This window comes from Malaclemys terrapin, chromosome 1 (assembly GCF_027887155.1).
Source record: "Malaclemys terrapin pileata isolate rMalTer1 chromosome 1, rMalTer1.hap1, whole genome shotgun sequence".
NCBI classification, from domain to species: Eukaryota; Metazoa; Chordata; order Testudines; family Emydidae; genus Malaclemys; species Malaclemys terrapin.
Window position 1 is genome coordinate 340,664,944 of NC_071505.1, and position 17,041 is coordinate 340,681,984.

The 17,041-nt window shown below is 50.2% G+C and overlaps 1 protein-coding gene across 4 annotated transcripts in view; it reads left to right on the forward strand.

Annotated features, from left to right (window-relative positions):
- Positions 1 to 17,041, forward strand: part of P2RY6 (pyrimidinergic receptor P2Y6) — an 84,393-nt gene that overhangs the window by 58,846 nt on the left and 8,506 nt on the right. The window contains exon 1 of one of the 4 annotated variants that reach the window (XM_054015864.1): positions 1,364 to 1,446. The exons of 1 other annotated variant lie outside the window; for it this stretch is intronic. The gene's annotated coding sequence lies outside the window, so the exon portion shown is untranslated. Of the gene's footprint in view, positions 1 to 1,363; positions 1,447 to 1,539; positions 1,596 to 7,817; positions 7,945 to 17,041 lie in introns of those variants that run through there. 2 more of the 4 variants (XM_054015865.1, XM_054015862.1) reach the window with 2 other exon arrangements.

A 17,041-nucleotide genomic window follows, 5' to 3' on the forward strand; every position in this document is an offset into this window, starting at 1 on the left:
TGATCAAGTCATGATCAGTTGTACCTAAGCTACCATTTACTTTTAGTTTGGTGATCAGCTCCTTTGTATCTGTTAGGACAAGGTATAGTATAGAATTCCCCCTTGTTGATTGCAACGCTTTTTGAGTTAGGAAATTGTCATCTACAATGTTTAGAAATTCCAAGGCTGTTTTAGTACTGGCAGCCTGAGACTCCCCAGCATAGGTCATTCACACTGAAGCCCCCATGATCACACAGGTTTTTTCCCCTACGTATTATAGGTAGATGTGTCAGGCAGCGGTCGTGCTGTTCCCTAGTGTGATTTGAAAGTCTCCAGCAGATACAATTAAGACCCCATTTTGTGCTTTCTCTGTTAGGATGTTGATCCGTAAGCATTCAAGATCATTTTCTTCTGAGTTATCTGTGACTCGGAAACAGGTATTGCCTGTTTGACATAGAGTGCCACTCCCCCTCCCCTTTGCCCACTTGAGCCTTCCTAAATAGATTATACCATTGAACCACAGCATCTGCCAGCTCTACACAAGCCATCAGCCAGTCCGTGGGCTACCAGGAGAGCAAGTGTCCATGGACAGGCCGCAGGGCAGGAACCATTGCTCTTATCCTCTATAAGGTGACTTGTATAGCCTAGTCCATTTGACTACAGTAACTATCCTCCTCTGCTGGAGCCAGGTCCCTTCCAAAGGCAGGTGTGTCATTGAGACTCAGGCTAGGTCTACACTACCCGCCTGAATTGGCAGGTAGAAATCGACCTCTCGGGGATCGGCGACAATCGATCCCCGAATCAACGCTCTTACTCCACCAGCGGAGGTGGGAGTAAGCGCCGTCGACGGGAAGCCGCAGAGGTCGATTTTGCCGCCGTCCCTACAGTGGGGTAAGTCGGCTGTGATACGTTGAATTCAGCTACGCTATTCGCTTAGCTGAATTTGCGTATCTTAAATCGACCTCCCCCTGTAGTGAAGACCTGCCCTAATAGATGAGTCTGGCCTCATTAACCTCTCATCACTGTTCTCTGTTCACTTCAGGGGTGGATCCAATTTTAATTGTAAACAAACAAATGCCATGGGCAACCCCAGTCTTCACACACACAGACACACACATGTCGCTTGCCCCTCTAGCTCCGATTTCCAACAGTGCCGCCAGGATTACATAGCGATTCTTATCACTGGTACATCTGATTGTTGCAAAGCTCTTCACTCCAGTCTTTCTCTGCTCTCCTAGATCCTCTTCTCTGGCCCCAGGATGTGGTTGCTGGATTCCCCTGACAGGCCAGATTTGCTGATCCTATCACTCTTGTGTTTCGTTCCTCACTCTGGCACCCGAGACATCAATCAGTTGACTTTCTGGTTCTGCTTCTTTTATTTCCAGCCCTTCGCAGCCTATATAACCATCTCCCCGAGCTGAGCTCCTACCGCTGTTCCCCCGCCATCCCAGCACTCAACCAGAGCAGGTACAATATTCAGACCGGCCCCCTTGAGCTGAGCTGCAGGGATGCCGTGTTATGCCAGCATGGGGGCAAGATGTTCACTCTTTGGGTAAACCCCCTCTGCCCCGCCAGCCGAGCACACTGTCCCATCTGCCTCCCTGAGAACAGCAGAGGTAAGTGATGGACTGCGTGTTAGAGGCATGAGGCTGTGGCAGCAGCCGAAGCCCCATTGCTCGACACTTTTGCAATCGGCTTGAACAAAGATCGCTGCCCTGGGAGGGAGGGCTCTGGGTGACCTCATGGAGATGGAAAGGAACCTCCCTGTAGGCTGGGAGCCAGGCAGGGGGTGGGAGGATCACCTTGGAGGTGTGTTCACAAACTTGAACCTGCAGGAGCCTCTTTGCTTCATGAACGGAACTCTGGGTTCAGCTTGTGACTCCCCATCACGAACCAGACTCTGTAGGTTTCTCAGCTCTACTTCTCCCTCTCCAGCCATGGCCTGAGGGTCCCCTGGGCTCCTGGCAGCTGGCCTGCAGCACCTTCCTCTCCTACTTAGGTAATAGGGTGATGCGGGGGAGTTGGCATAAAAGTGTCTAATCTAAGTAGATAATTGTCTAAGCAGATGGTCCAGGGGTGAGGGTGTTTATTCTGCAATTCAGGAAAGTTGGTTTCAATTCCCACGACTGCCACAGCCTCCCTGTGAGACCACGGGGAAGTGTCTCTTTGTGCCTCAGTTTCTCCTAGTATAAAATAAGGCTCATGCTCCTATACCTCACAGGGGTCTTGTGGAGATAAATCATTGAAAGAATGTGAGGTGCGTGGGTAGTTGGCAATAGGAGCCATGTAAGTTTCGTATCTAGGTGCGGCAGGAGATGAATTCGCTACTGCTTGTAAAGTGCATAAAAGACAAAAAGCATCATACTAACGCTGGTGTCTTCTATTCCTGGCTGCCTGGATCACCGTATTTTCAACACTTAATCATCTCTAGCGACTTGTATGGAATAGAAGCATTTAAACGCTCTTGATACAAAGTATGCACTAGGTCAGGGGTAAGCAACCTATGGCACGCGTGCCAAGGCGGCACACGAGCTGATTTTCAGTGGCACTCCCACTGCCCGGGTCCTGGCCACCCGCCCGGGGGGCTCTGCATTTTAATTTAATTTTAAATGAAGTTTCTTAAACATTTTAAAAACCTTATTTACTTTACATACAACAATAGTTTAGTTATATATTATAGACTTATAGAAAGAGACCTTCTAAAAATGTTAACATGTATTACTGGCACGCGAAACCTTAAATTAGAGTGACTAAATGAAGACTCAGCACACCACTTCTGAAAGGTTGCCGACCCCTGCACTACGTAAAATCTGAAGGCCTTGCACTTTGGCCTGCGGGCATTGGTACTGTTAGCTCTGTCTGGGAGCAGGCCGATGCACCTTGTTCCGGTGTGAGCGCTTTATAAGCCTCAGCGGGGCAGGGAAACAAACTAGCCCTAACTTTGCCTAGTTTAATTTTGATCATTTAGGGCTCAATCCAATTCTAACTGAAATCAGTGGGAATCTTTCCCTTGCTTTCAGCAGTTGAACCCCTAGCATCTGATGCTTTTTACTGCCACTGTTTGTTAAAGTGTGTGTGTGTGTGTGTGTGTGTGTGTGTGTGAGACACACACACACACACACATTTCAAATCTTCGCTGGCTGATCAGTTCTCTTTCTCTTCCTGATGTGGCTTTTATTCCCCAGGGAATGGTTCGGCTTCAGTGGTAGCTTTGGAAGTGGGCTGAGGTTACGCGATTAGAAATTGGCGTTGATTAGGCTGGTGGCTACCCAGACCACTGTTGTGACTGACTTATGCACGCACCCCTGTCGCTGCTATTATCTCCTCTTATCTGTATTACAGTAGCCCCGAGGGGTTAAATCCTAATTTGTGAGCTCCCTGGGGGCAGGGCTTGTTCCCTGGTCCCTGACTAATCATGGTCCATGGACTGATCACAGCTGCTCGGGAGCCCTCTCTGCATTAGACCCGTCCTCGTGGCTTGTTCTCCACAGTTAGACTTAGCACTTGTACAGCACGTTCCTCATCGGGACCCTTTGCCAATGTTAGAGAGACAATCCCGACGTTAGCAGAAGGATTCCAATTAAAGAGCATTAGGACTAAATACCAGGACCAAGCCCAAATTCAGCCCTGGGGCAACTCCATTGAGGTCAGTAGATTTACACCAGAGAGTGAATTGGTCCCTTAATTTGAATGATTAAAATGCTCCCAGAGCTCTGCTGTTGGCGTAAGGCTTTATCCTGCCATTCTTTCATTGGCATCTAAGCTGCGCCATCTAGTGGGCCCATGCATGGAATGCATCCCTAACCACGCACGCTGCATCCACAGTCATGGGGCTGGATTCTCCTTGCGGCAGTGTAACTCTGTTGATTGAGTTGTTCCTGATTTACACCAGCGTGACCATGAGGAGAAGCAGACCAGTGGCATGGGCTCAAGGACAAAGCAGATTGTTCCCCCAGCTGGGGGAGGTGATAATAGGACATCTTGAATTCCTGTAGCCCTGCAGGAAAGGGTACAGCGGGGCTGGTGCCTTTCCTTGCTCAGTACCTCTTCCCATCCTTTGCCAAGAAAGCTCACAAACGGGGGGGTGCTTTGGGGTCCCCGAATGCTCCTAGAGCTCCAGGCAGCCAGATAAATCTTTCCCATCTACGTTCGGCTAGACTAGTGCCCGCGTGTGTTTTCAGTGCAGACTTCACCCCGGGGTGTGTGCCTCTCTGAGCTCTCACCTGCAACGGCTCTGTGGGATTTAAGCTAGTGCAGAGTGTGTCTTGCCCCCTTTTGTCAGAGAGCCTCTAATGCCCACGCTCTAGAGGTTGCACTGGCTTTCTGTTATTCTCCTGTGCCACTCACTCGGCTGAGGTCTTTTTAATCCAGAACCAACTGAACAGGAGCTCCGAGTTGGATGCTGTAGTGAAGAGGGCTAACGTCTGGATGTAGAAATGCGGGAATATCGAGCAGGGCCAGGGAGCTGCTATTTCCTCTGCCTACGGCACTGCTGGCACCGTTGCATCCACTCCTGCGAGCCACACTTGAAAACCAGTGTCAAAACTGGAGAGGGTTCAGAGAAGAGCCACAGAAATTATTTGTGGTCCGTAGAGTGAGAGACTTAAGGAACTCCATCCATTTAGCATATTGAAGAGAAGATTGAGAGGGAATTGAATTGCAGTATAAATACCCACACAGGGAGAAGTTGTCTGATACTAGAGGGCTTTTTACCATGGGGCTGGAAGGGACTGCAGGGTAATCGAGATCAGTCCCTGTGTAGTCGGCCTGGGCTTGGCCTTCGTCTCTTTACATCTCTTGCTCCTGGGTCCCCTCCAGAATCACCACTCCCGGGCGAGCCTGCTATTGCCAGAGGGTGTTGTGAAGGCCAAGACTATAACGGGCTTCAAAAGGGAGCTAGATAGATTCATGGAGGATAGGTCCATCAATGGTTATTAGCCAGGATGGGCAGGGATGGTGTCCCTAGCCTCTGTTTACCAGAAGCTGGGATTGGGCAACAGGGGATGGATCACTTGATGATAACCTGTCTATTCATTCCCTTTGGGGCACCTGCCATTGGCCACTGTCAGAGGACAGGATACTGGGCTTGATGGACCTTTGGTCTGACCCAGTATGGCCGTTCTCATGTTCTGATGTTCTAGAACAGAACAGCTGTTCTACTGATGTCAGCTGGGAAGCTTTATCTAACTGCCTCTGTACAGGACATCCTCAGCTCAGGGGCCCTTGCAATTCATCTCCCCTACCTAGCTTCGACTGGGCACAAGTCACTTGACTTCCAGGGCCAAGTGTAAAGCTCGTCAGCTCATTCAGGCCATTCCCTGAAGGGGGGAATTCTCGGGAGGATCTGGAGCTGTTCGGGGAAGCGAGTCTATTTAGCCTGTTTTTTTTTTTTTTTTAATTTGCATACATGTTGCACAGTCCAGTTGTGTGGCCAGATTGTTTGGCCATCGTTGCTGATGGATGGGTTAGGTACCAATGTGATGCTCAGTGCCTGGGATGTTTAATGCCAATTAATTGTTCTTGGCTTGATTTCCTGAGCACTTCAGTGGGAGCCCAGAACATACGAACAGCCATATTGGGTCAGACCAAAGGTCCATCTAACCCGATATTCTGTCTTCTGACAGTGGCCAATGCCAGGTGCCCCAGAGGGAATGAACAGAACCGGGAATCATCAAGTGATCCATCCCCTGTCGCCCATTCCCAGCATCTGGCGAACAGAGCCTAGGGACACCCTCCCTGCCCATCCTGGCTAATAGCCATTGATGGACCTATACAACAGGCAAATAAATAGCCCAGCACCTTCGTAAGGCTCTTTATTTGTATCCAAGCTCAACTGTGAATTAAATCCTGACTCAACCAAATAAATGTGATTCAAGCGGTAGATCTGGAAAACGACACAGAGAAGGCATCAAAATCCAGGGTCTCACACGCACAAGGCATGCAGTCACTTGAGCAGCAGTGAGCCCTGAAGACCAGAATTTCAGAAGAACTTGGTGCTGATGCATTGAGCTCCTTGGAAAATCTGAGTCAGTTGTGGGTGCGGAGCCCTTTGAAAATTCTGGGCTAATTAGTCCCATTTCAAGCGATAGCAGCACTGTGAATCTTTTGTGTCCAACAGTATAGGTCAGAATCCAGACGAAGGGACTGGTTCCCATGAGTTACACCAGTGGTGACTGGATCATGGGGCGTTTGTATAATCAGGAGTCAGTACACCAGGGGGACAGGTTGGTGGTTGATTAAGAAAGGAGTTTTGAACAGCTGGGGGGTTACGTATTTGGATTCGGCAATATGCAAGGTTATAGCATGGGGGAAGAATCTTCCCTTTAGTGAAATATTAGCCAGTCTTTAGTCCCCATCACAACTATGCTATGTGGTTTTTTTTTCTTTTTAAGGGAAGGTTCTGAAGGGGCCCATGCAAAGTATTTTCCATACGTTTTACTTTTATATTCCTTTTTTAAATTACTCTGGAAGCTGACATGTGCTTCCGTGCTGGACTGGTGTTTTTTTTCCATCACACACACATTGGCTTGTTACTGTCATTTGTTCAAGAGTTCTTGGCTACTGGTGGATGCACGCAGGGGTGTGTGTGTGTATGTGTGTGTCTGTGTGTTAAAACCAGTATTAGTACCTGATCCTGCAAGGGCAACCATATGGGTGGACCCTTGCACCCATGACTTCAACGGGTCTTCACAAGGGCCCACTCAAGGGGGCTCTCTGCAGGATCAGGGCCTTAAAGAGCTCACGTTCAAAAACAGCCTGGATGGACCTGCTGAGATGCTGGCATTGAAGTTAGTGGAGCTATGCCATTTTATACCTAGTGAGAATCTGGTCCGTGAAGTCAGTGATGCTGTTCCCCTTCACACCAGCTGAGGATCTGACCCAGCGTTTGTGAAGCATGGAACAAACCGTGCTACAGAGGTGTTCTGTAGCGCTAGTTACACTTGATGCTGACACAGTTTTTAATTCCACTAATGGCGCTGTGGGATGGGTTATCGCTGGCATTGCACAAAGAGCTGTGTATGCATTTTATACCGTCTGTCTTCTCCAGGCCTGCTCCTAGCTGGGTCAGCAAGGGACCAGTCCCTCTGCACTGTAGAAGCCTTTGAAAGTTCACCTTGCTAACCTGACCCCCAGGGGCAAAACCAGCTGCAGAGAGAAATAGGTCAGGAGATCGGGTCCTACTCCCTGCTCCCTTGCCGTCTCCTCATGTGAAGTCCTATATTTTCTAAAGTGGCCTCTAACTTCGGGTGCCCAATTTTGTACACCTGGGACCTGATTTTTCAGAACTACTTAGCTGCTTGCAGCTGTTATTGACTTCAGCTGGAGCTATGGAACCCCTGAAAATTAGGCCCTGGGCACCTCAAATTGGGCACCCAAAATTAGACGCCGTTTATGAAAATATCGGTGTTACCTGCCTCCTTGTCCCCACCTTTGAAATGGGTCTGTCGGGCCTGATCTCAAAGCTATAACTGACATGCATAAGAAATGTGTATTCAAGTGCTTAGAATATTTAAGTGCTTAGAGTTCCATGCACGGATGCTGCAAGAGAAGAGCAAAATTTCATTCTCCTTATTACAAAACCGCTGATATTCGCGCTGCATTACAGAAATGTTGATGCAACTTTTATAGCAGCAGGCTCTGTGTTCTATGCTGAATGGGCAAGCGTTTTCTGTTCCCTTTCCTGTGAGGTTTCGTTACGCTGCTTGAATGATAAAAGGAAGTCTTGCCACAACAGAAAAAAATCACTTAGCCAAACTCTCAGACGCTGGCCGTGTTTTCAGGGGCTGAATGACGGGCTTTTCTGTGGCAAACTTGGATTCATAAGCTCTGCACTACAAAGCAAGTGATTAGAAAAGAAATGCATAGAAATTAGGCTACCAATACCAGCCTGAAGATGGTACGGGAGTGGCTTTTATATTTTGTTCTTGGAAAATAATCTTCATGGGTAATTTTTGCAAAATACTGGTAAGTTATCAATCTCTTTATCTCTTTTTATGTTTGATATTCCACCCCACAGGTATGTGAAGTGGCTTGTGTGCTATCTAGGTAGGTGGTAATACTAGGGATACAGGGTAACATTTTCAAAAGCACCTGAAATGACTCAGGAGACACAGGGTATTTCTGCACAGCAAAACAAAACCTCCCACAGCAGTGAGTTCAGAGCCCAGGTCAATGGACCGGGGCTCATGGGGTTCACGTTGTGAGGCTAAAAATAGTGTAGACATAACTTGCTATTTTTAGTCCTGCGCTGAAAGCCTGATTCACTTGACCCTGGGTTCTGAGACGTGCTGCAGCAGGTTTTGCGGGGTTTTTTGGTTTTGCTGTGTAGATGTACTCTAAGTCCCACTGAAAGTCAGTTTGCTGGGAGCTGGATGGTCACACCTAATATACGTAGCTCCATTATTGAAATTCCATGGGACTTGGGCTCCTAAGTCACTTAGGAGCTTTTAAAAATTGCACCCACAGTGTGTACATCTGTAGATCTGAAAGTGCTTTACAAGGGAAGTATCATTCTCCCTGTGTAACAGATGGGGAAACTGAAGCACATAGCAATGATGTGACTTGCCTGAGGTCACACAGTGAGTCAGTTGTAGAGCGAGGTGTAGAACCCAGCACATTTGACTCCCAGTCCTGTGCCCAATCCGCCAGGCCACATGACATCCTATGTATTAGTTTTCGGTCGTAAACTGGTTAGTGTTGCTCTGTGTTGACCAGCTGCCATGTTCCACTCAAGAGGTGGCTGCATAGTGGTGGTGGCTGAGGTAAAGAGCTCTGGTATCTTGCAGGCTGTAAGGTGCTCTGGAAATATAAGCTAATTACTTGTGCTTTATTCTGCTACAGTGGCGCCTGGATGATATAAACTCAGCCACAAAGTCCTTTCTTTCCATTGTTCTTTTGACACAGCTTTTTTAACATGGCGACAAGGAGGCTTCCTGTAATCCAACTGCTGCTTCAGTGACACTGTCGCCATTCCCAGCACCTTGATATTGGGGTTTGGCCTGAGCAAAGCAAGTGGGAACCAGGATGCCCTCCAGCCCTCTTGAGATGCATGGGGGAAGGAGCACGCCGGCAAGGGGCTGCCCTGTGTCTGAGCAGGCTGGGTGGATGCTAGCAGGACTGGGATCTCCAAGAACTGCTGCAAAAATGGGAAACATTCCCCCCCCACACACACACACACACACATCTCTTCTGTTTCTCAAAAAAACTTTAACTGGTTTGGAATTTTCCAACCAGCTGAGCTTTCTCATCACCTTAGCAAGCACTAGGCAGACAAGCTTCTCCTAAAGGCACTGGCTAGCATGGCCTGGATTCTGTTTCTGAAATGTTTCAGTCCCTCTAAGGTTGGGCCCCATCGTGCTAGACACTGTATATACACATAGGAGGGGCCGGTCCCTGCCCTGGAGAGCTAGCAATCTAAACAGACAAAGGATTAGAGGGGAAAGCAGCACAGAGGGGTGATGTGATTTGCCTGTGGTCAGTGGCAGAACCGGGAATAGAGCCCCACATTTCTTGCTACTTCATCCGCTGCTCTGTGTACTAGGGCAAACTGCTGCTGGACCAAGTATATGACAGTAGAATGCAGTGTCATTTCGGAAGCTCCTGAGGATTGGTGCATTCCTTCCAGGGGCAAACAATAGGCTTTGTATTTCTAGTCTCTCTCTATCCTATCCTAAGGTATTTATCCTTTCCTCATCACCACAGTATCTGAGCACCTCCAGTCATGTATCATGTGACAACGCACAGTCAACCTGTGGAACTCATTGCCAGGGGTATGTTGTGAAGGCCAAAGAGATAACTGGGTTCAGAAAAGACTTAGAGAGTCCCGGCAAGATAGGTCCATCCATGGCTATTAGCCAAGATGGTCAGGGATGCACTCCCATGCTCTGGGTGTCCCTAAACTTCTGACTGCTAGATGCTAGGACTGGATGACAGGGGATAGCTCACTCGATAATTGCCCTGTTCTGTTCATTCCTTCTGAAGAACTTGGCATTGGCCACTGTTGGAAGACAGGATGCTGGGCTAGATGGACCATTGGTCTGACCCAGGATGGCCGTTCTTGTGATATAAATGACATTTGTCACGTGTGGTTCATTCTCTCTGTATCCCTCCCCCAGGGGGAGAATTGTGCAATCGGTGGAGGGCAGGTTTGGGCTTTTATGTCCATGTTCCTCTACGTTTACATTAGAAAAGGCAGGTTGGAGAACTGTCTCTCGCCCCAGGAGCAGAAGATGGGGAGGTTTGTGATGGCCCTTAATTCCTGGAGTTCATTCCACTGCTTGGATCAGCCTTCCCCCCCCCCCCCCCCGTGGGAGCATCACCATTATAGCAGAGTGCTCCACCGTGCAAAGAGGGGGCAGTTGTTGACCATGGTCTTCATCTTAGAGTTTTAGATCATCTTAGGCAGCCTGGACCCAGGCCGTGGAGCACCGTGAAGAGAAGGACCAAACCTTTGAACCTGACTCTCCGGGAAGCCAGCGTCGGGAGCAGAGGATGGGGATGATGCGCTCATAGTGGCCTGGGTTGCTGAGGAGACGCGCTGCTGTATTCTGTAGTAGCTGGTGGAGGGATAGGGAATGAGCCCATCAGATACAGGGAAATCACCCCTTCCCTCCCTGGAATCTGAGGGCCAGATAGTCACCTGGGCCTCCCAGGAGCCTCTTCGTGTATGTCTGCACTGCAATAAAAAACCCGCAGCTCTGAGTCTGAGCCTGGGTCAATAGGCTCGATCTCGCAGGACTCAAAATTGCAGTGCAAACGTTTTGGGCTGGGGCAGGAGCCCAGGCTCCGAGACCCACCCGCCTGGCAGGGTTTCAGAGCCTGCCCTCTGGCCTGAGCATCTACGCTGCTATTTTTAGCCCCCAGCCAGAGCCGCCCGAGTCCGCTGATCCAGGCCAGCAACGGCCGTGCCCCAGGGCTTTTAATGCAGTGCAGAGGTACCCTTCCAATACAGAATTCGTATTCCAGGGGCGTCGAGCAGCCTCCAGTAGGGGGAATAGAATGGATCGTGCGTACGCAGGCGCGCGCGAGAGAGAGCAAAGAATGAATAGCAGCTACTCAACCCCAGGCCTGGGCCAACTCCCCCTGTGCAGCGCTGCCAGACGCCCTTTGTTGCTGGCCCACTGCTCATCTCCATCTCTGCCCCCCAAGAAGGAGCTTCCCGGTGACGATAACGCTTTGACTTACAGGCAGTGCCTTCCCCCGGAGGATGGCAAAGCACGTGGCAAATCGTAGCGTGTGTAGCCTCACTACCCCCCTGGGAGAAGTAAGCCGCAGTTGCCGTGTTCTGGGGGGCAGAACGAGACTCCGAGAGGTGGAGTGATTTGCAGAAGGACCCACAGGAGTGCAGCACTGGCGGAGTTGGGAAGAGAAGCCAGATCCCCGGGCTCCGGCCACAAAACCACCCTTCGCCTCATGCTCAGAGAAGGTCCACTAGGGATTTAAACACTTTCCCTGTTCAGAATCTCGGCTGCTGCAGTACCCAGGCTCAGGAGCTAGAGGGGCAGCCTGACCCCCGTGAGTCCCAGCCATCCCTCCCCCCATCTAGTGACTGCAGCGGCCAGTTCTCGAAATGCCCAGCACGCCCTCAGCCCGGGAGCAGAACAGTCACTTGGGCCGCAGCCACAAACTCTTCCTCTCATTGGGTTCCTTCTCGTTTTTGTTTCCTTCTTGGCCCCGGTGAGTCACAGCCCCGGGCTGTCGGGGAGGGGACGTGAAAACCAACACATGGCCACTAGACAGGCTGGAACTGAAAGAGGAATTGGGGGCACCAGGCCCGCCTGCCTTGCAATAGCTCAGCTTATTGCAACACGTCTGCACAGCCAACTGACCCAGCCCCTGTATCGTCCACATGCAGGGCTAGCCTGTCGCCCCTTCCCGGACCACCCATCGCCCCTCTCCACAGGGTGCAGGCTCCCAGGGTGGGGAAAGCACCCCTCCAGCCCCTCGTCTGTTCCCCCTTCCTCCTCCCAGCATTGGAGACCCCCGCAGCATAGAATCCCCCACCAGGAGCAGCTTCAAGAGGAGGGCCTCCCTGCAGATGGCATAATGAAGCTTATTGGTGCAGAGGGAGGGTTGGGCAGTCCCCTGCCCACCCCCCAAGAGCTGGAAGAGTGGGGGAGGGGAATGAAGTTCCTTTCTACATCAGGAGGATGGGGATGGACAATGCAGTTCCTCTTCCCAGCTGCCAGCGGAGCTCCCCTCCCAGCAGCATGGTGGGGGGCAGGAAGGGCAATGGAGACCATCCCCCAGCAGCCTGGAGTGGGGGAAGTCTCCAGTGGGTTCCAAAGAGGAGGCCTGAATGGGGAAATCCAGTGCACTCCCCACCCCACAGCCAAGAAGGAGCAGGGCAGGGTAGAGTCCGGGGTGACACTGAGCTCTTGCTGGGCACCCTTCCTGCAGGCTAGGAGTTAGGATTTAAGGCACTAGCCGGGAACTCAGGAGACCCAGGTTCAATTCCCAGCTCTGCCCCAGACTCCCTGTGTAACCCTGGGCAAGTCACTCGGTCCCCATTCCCATCTGTACAATAGGGATAACAGCCCAGCCCTGCCCTGCCCTGCCTCACAGGGGTGTTGTGAGGCTAAGGGTACGTCTACACTACCCGCCGGATCGATGGGTAGTAATCAATCTATCAGGGATCGATTTATCACGTGTAGTATAGACACGATAAATCGATCCCCGATCGCTCTGCCGTCGACTGCTGAACTCCAGCTCGGCGAGAGGCGGAAGCAAAGTCGATGGGGGAGCGGTGGCCGTCAATCCCGTGCCGCGAGGACATGAAGTAAGTAATTCTAAGTCGATCTAAGATACGTCGACTTCAGCTACGCTATTTTCGTAGCTGAAGTTGCGTATCTTAGATCGATCCCCCCCAGTGTAGACCAGGCCTAAGACATTAAAGAGCGTGAGACACTCAGATGCTGATGAGGGCTAGGTAAGTACCTTCAGAGCTAGGACTAGGATATCTGCCTTCCCTCCCAGGGCATTGCTTAAAACCCCTCTTGGGCGGATAGGGTCTCTTTGGGCTTTAGCGGATGGGTTCTGGCTGATGGCTGGCAGGTATGTGCAAAGTACTTGCTGCCCTATATGCAGCTCACGGCTTCCTCCTAATAATCCTCCTTCCCTTGCTGTCCCTTGCCTGTGCTAAAACGGCAGGGAGGGCTCTTAGGCCTTAGCAGTAGTGAGGATTTTCCACAGTTGCAGCCATTTTACGGCAGCACCGGTTCGACCCCCTAGTGTAGATTGAGAAAACGGCTGGAGACGGCGCTGGATTTTGCAGGGGGGCATTGCCCCCCCCTCCCCAAACTGCAAGCCTCCGGCAGGCAGGAGACTGCTCCCAGCTTGCTACCCTGAGGCAGGGAGTCAGAATTTATAAACACAGGGATTAACGGGGGATTAAGATAAGAAAGGGCTGTTAGGATGTTTCCTAAAGTTAAATGATCTGTTCCAAGCTTGGTGAACTGCAAAAAGTAGCCTAAATGATAGACAATAATTGCGGATTCAAGAGGTAGTAACAAAGTTACTATTATCTTTCTTTGGGAAGATAACTGATTTTTAAGACAAAAGAAATGCAGTAGATCTAATCTACCTGGGTGTCAGGAAGGCATTTGATACAGTTCCACATGGGAAATGATTAGTTACACTGGAGAAGATGGGAGTTAATATGAGAACTGAAAGGTGGATAAAGAACTGGTTAAAGGGGAGACTACAACGGGTCATACCAAAAGGTGAACTGTCAAGCTAGAGCGGGGTGGGCAAACTTTTTGGCCCAAAGACCACATCTGGGTGAGGAAATTGCATGCAGGGCCATGAATGTAGGGATGGGGTGGGGAGGAGGTGCGGGGTGCAGAAGGGCTCAGGGCGGGGGGTTGGGGTGCAGGAGAGGTGCAGGGTGCAGAAAGGGGCTCAGGGCAAGGGGTTGGGGTGCAGGAGGGATTCAGGGTGCGGGCTCCAGCGTGGCAGCAGCACGCAATGGGGCTAAGGCCGGCTCCCTGCCTTCCCTGGCCCCGCGCTGTGCCGCTCCCAGAAGCGGCCTGCACCACATCCCTGTGGCCCCTGGGGGCGGGGGCGCAGAGGGCTCCACATGCTCCCCTCGCCTGCAGGTCCCTCCCCTGAAGCTCCCATTGGCCACGGTTCCCCATTCCCGGCCAATGGGAGCTGCAGGAGGCGGTGCCTGCAGACGAGGGCAGCATGCGGCGCCTCGTACGGACGTTGGGCTCGCAGCGCCACAGGGGTGGCTGTCCTGCGGGCCAGATCCAGCGCCCTGACGGGCCAGATCCAGCCCGTGGGCTGTAGTTTGCCCATCCCTGGGCTAGAGGGAAGTTACTAGTGGAGTTCCTCAGGGAGCAGTCTTGGGACCAATCTTCTTTAGCATTTTTATTAATGATCTTGGCACAAAAAGTGGGCATGTGCTAATAAAATTTGCAGATGACGCAAAGCTGAGAGGTATTGTCAATATGCAGGAGGACCAGAATATCATACAAGAAGATCTGGAGGACCTTGTAAACTGGAGTAATAGAAATGGGATGAAATTTAGTAGTGCAAAGTGCAAGGTCATGCATTTAGGGACTAACAACAAGAATTTTTGCTATAAACTGGGGACTAATCAGTTGGAAGTGACAGAAGAGGAGAAAGTCATCCTATAATCAATCAATATACCCAGGTCTATGAGCCAGCAATGTGATGTGGCTGTGAAAAAGCAGCCGAGGTATTTCCAGTAGAGACAGGGAAGTGTTAGTACCATTATACAAGGCGCTGATGAGACATCTGGAATCCTGTGTGCAGTTCTGGTCTCCATGTTTAAGAAAGATGAATTCAGACTGGAACAGGTACAGAGAAGGGCTACTAGGATGATCTGAGGAATGGAAAATCTACCTTATGAGAGGAGACTCGAAGAGCTTCGCTTGTCTAGCCTAACCAAAAGAAGGCTGAGGGGAGATAGGATTTCTTTCTATAAATACCAGGGTGGGAGAGGAGTTATTTAAGTTAAGTGCCAATGTGGATCCCAGAACAAATGGATATAAACTGGCCATCAACAAGTTTAGGCTTGAAATTAGACAAAGGTTTCTAACCCTTAGAGGAATGAAGTTCTGGAACAGCCTTCCAAGGGGAGCAGTAGGGGCAAAAAAACTAACTGGTTTCAAGTCTAAGCTTGATAAATGTATGGAGGCGGATGGTATGATGGGATTGCCTATAATGGCATATAGCCAATCTACGACTGCTAGCAGCAAAAATCCCCAACGGCAAAAATCCCCAATTGGCTCCCAGTTATCTTCCTTGTGGGTCTTGCCCATATGCTCAGGGTCTAACCGATTGCCATATTTGGGGTCGGGAAGGAATTTTCCCCCAGGTCAGATTGGCAGAGACCCTGGTGGTGTTAGGTCTTCTTCTGCAGCATGGGGCAGGGGGCACTTGCCGTTTTAAAATAGTGTAAATGATGTGTAAATAGTGTAACTTGGAGTCTTTAAACCATGATTTGAGGACTTCAGTAACTCAGCCAGAGGTTGTGGATCTATGACAGGAGTGGGTGGGTGAGGTTTTGTGGCCTGCAAGGTGCAGGAGATCAGACTAGATGGTCATGATGGTCACTTCTGACATCAGTAAGTGTATCTGAGTAAGAATATAACCAGTATCCCTTAAGTGACTTACCACAAGATGACAGAACATGTTAGTATTAGAGCTGAGTGGGTCTAATATTTAATTTTCTTTCTTGATATAGGAATTAGACACAGTGCTCCTGTCAGATAATTTCTAAGTTATTATCTGCAAAAAAAAAAAAAAAAACTAGAGTTTTCAGTTGTCCCTGGAATCATGGTTAAAGTTGCTCCCCACCTCAAAAAAATCTGAAATGGTGCCCCGGTGGGCAGGCCTGGAATTTGCCCCCTGCACACACATGCGGCCCCATTGGCCTGACTGGAGCACCCCCCGAAAATACAGAAGTCAAACTCTGCCTACGGCTGTGCCCCTTTCTCTAGCTTCAGGCAAACTCCACCAGTGCAAATCATGCGGTGTCGTGGCTTTGCCTGTGCCAGTGGCTGGTCACTAACAGCCAAAACCCCCAGTCTAGACAAGGCCTAAGACACGCTTTGGACCAGTTAATGAGCTCCCATAGTAATGAGGCAGCCCAGCCCGACTAACAAGGACAGTGTATGTTCCCAAGGCTTTGTCTGCTGGCAGGACTCTCCAGGACTGTGCAGATCCCATGGCACCCACTCGTTCACAAATCTCTGCTGATGGGTGCAACAACAGGAATAGTTGGGGCATATGCCGGGAGCCAGATTCTGCAGTGGTAGCCTGTGGGAATCCCAGAATAGCTCCACTGGCTATTACACTGGATTTACACCAGCGTCACTGAGAGCAGCCTTCCGAGGGAAACAGTGGGGGCGAAGGACCTGTCTGGCTTTAAGATTAAGCTAGATAAGTTTATGGAGGGAATGGTTTAATGGGATAACATGATTTTAGTCAAATCAACAGCGTGCCATCGCTGGTAAATAGTATCAATGGCCAATGAGGGTCTGGCTGGAGACTCTTGCCTACATGCTCGGGGTTCTACTGATCGCCATATTTGGGGTCGGGAAGGCATTTTCCTCCAGGGTAGATTGGCTGAGGCCCTGGAGGTTTTTCGCCTTCCTCCGCAGCATGGGGCGGGGGTCGCTAGCTGGAGGATTCTCTGCGACTTGAAGTCTTTAAATCACAGAATTTGGGGACTTCAACAGTAGAGTCAAGGGAAAGGGGTTGGGTCAGCTTTTGTGGCCTGCAGCATGCAGGGGGTCAGACTAGATGATCATAATGGTCCCTTCTGACCTGAAAGTCTATGAGAATTTAGTCCATTGTGTATAAAATTACATGGATATACACTTAAGGCAAAATGTTCTAAGTTGTGGTGCCTAAACAACAGAAGCCTAATTTTCAGAGGCGAGCAGAGGCTATCACTCAGTGACTTCACCGGGAGTGCGCGGCAGCTCTGAAACTCAGGCATCAGACCACCTGCTCTGGTGGAGCGCTATGTTAACCATATATTATACTACATGGTATAAAAACCATACGTTTTTATGCATGCATGTGTACA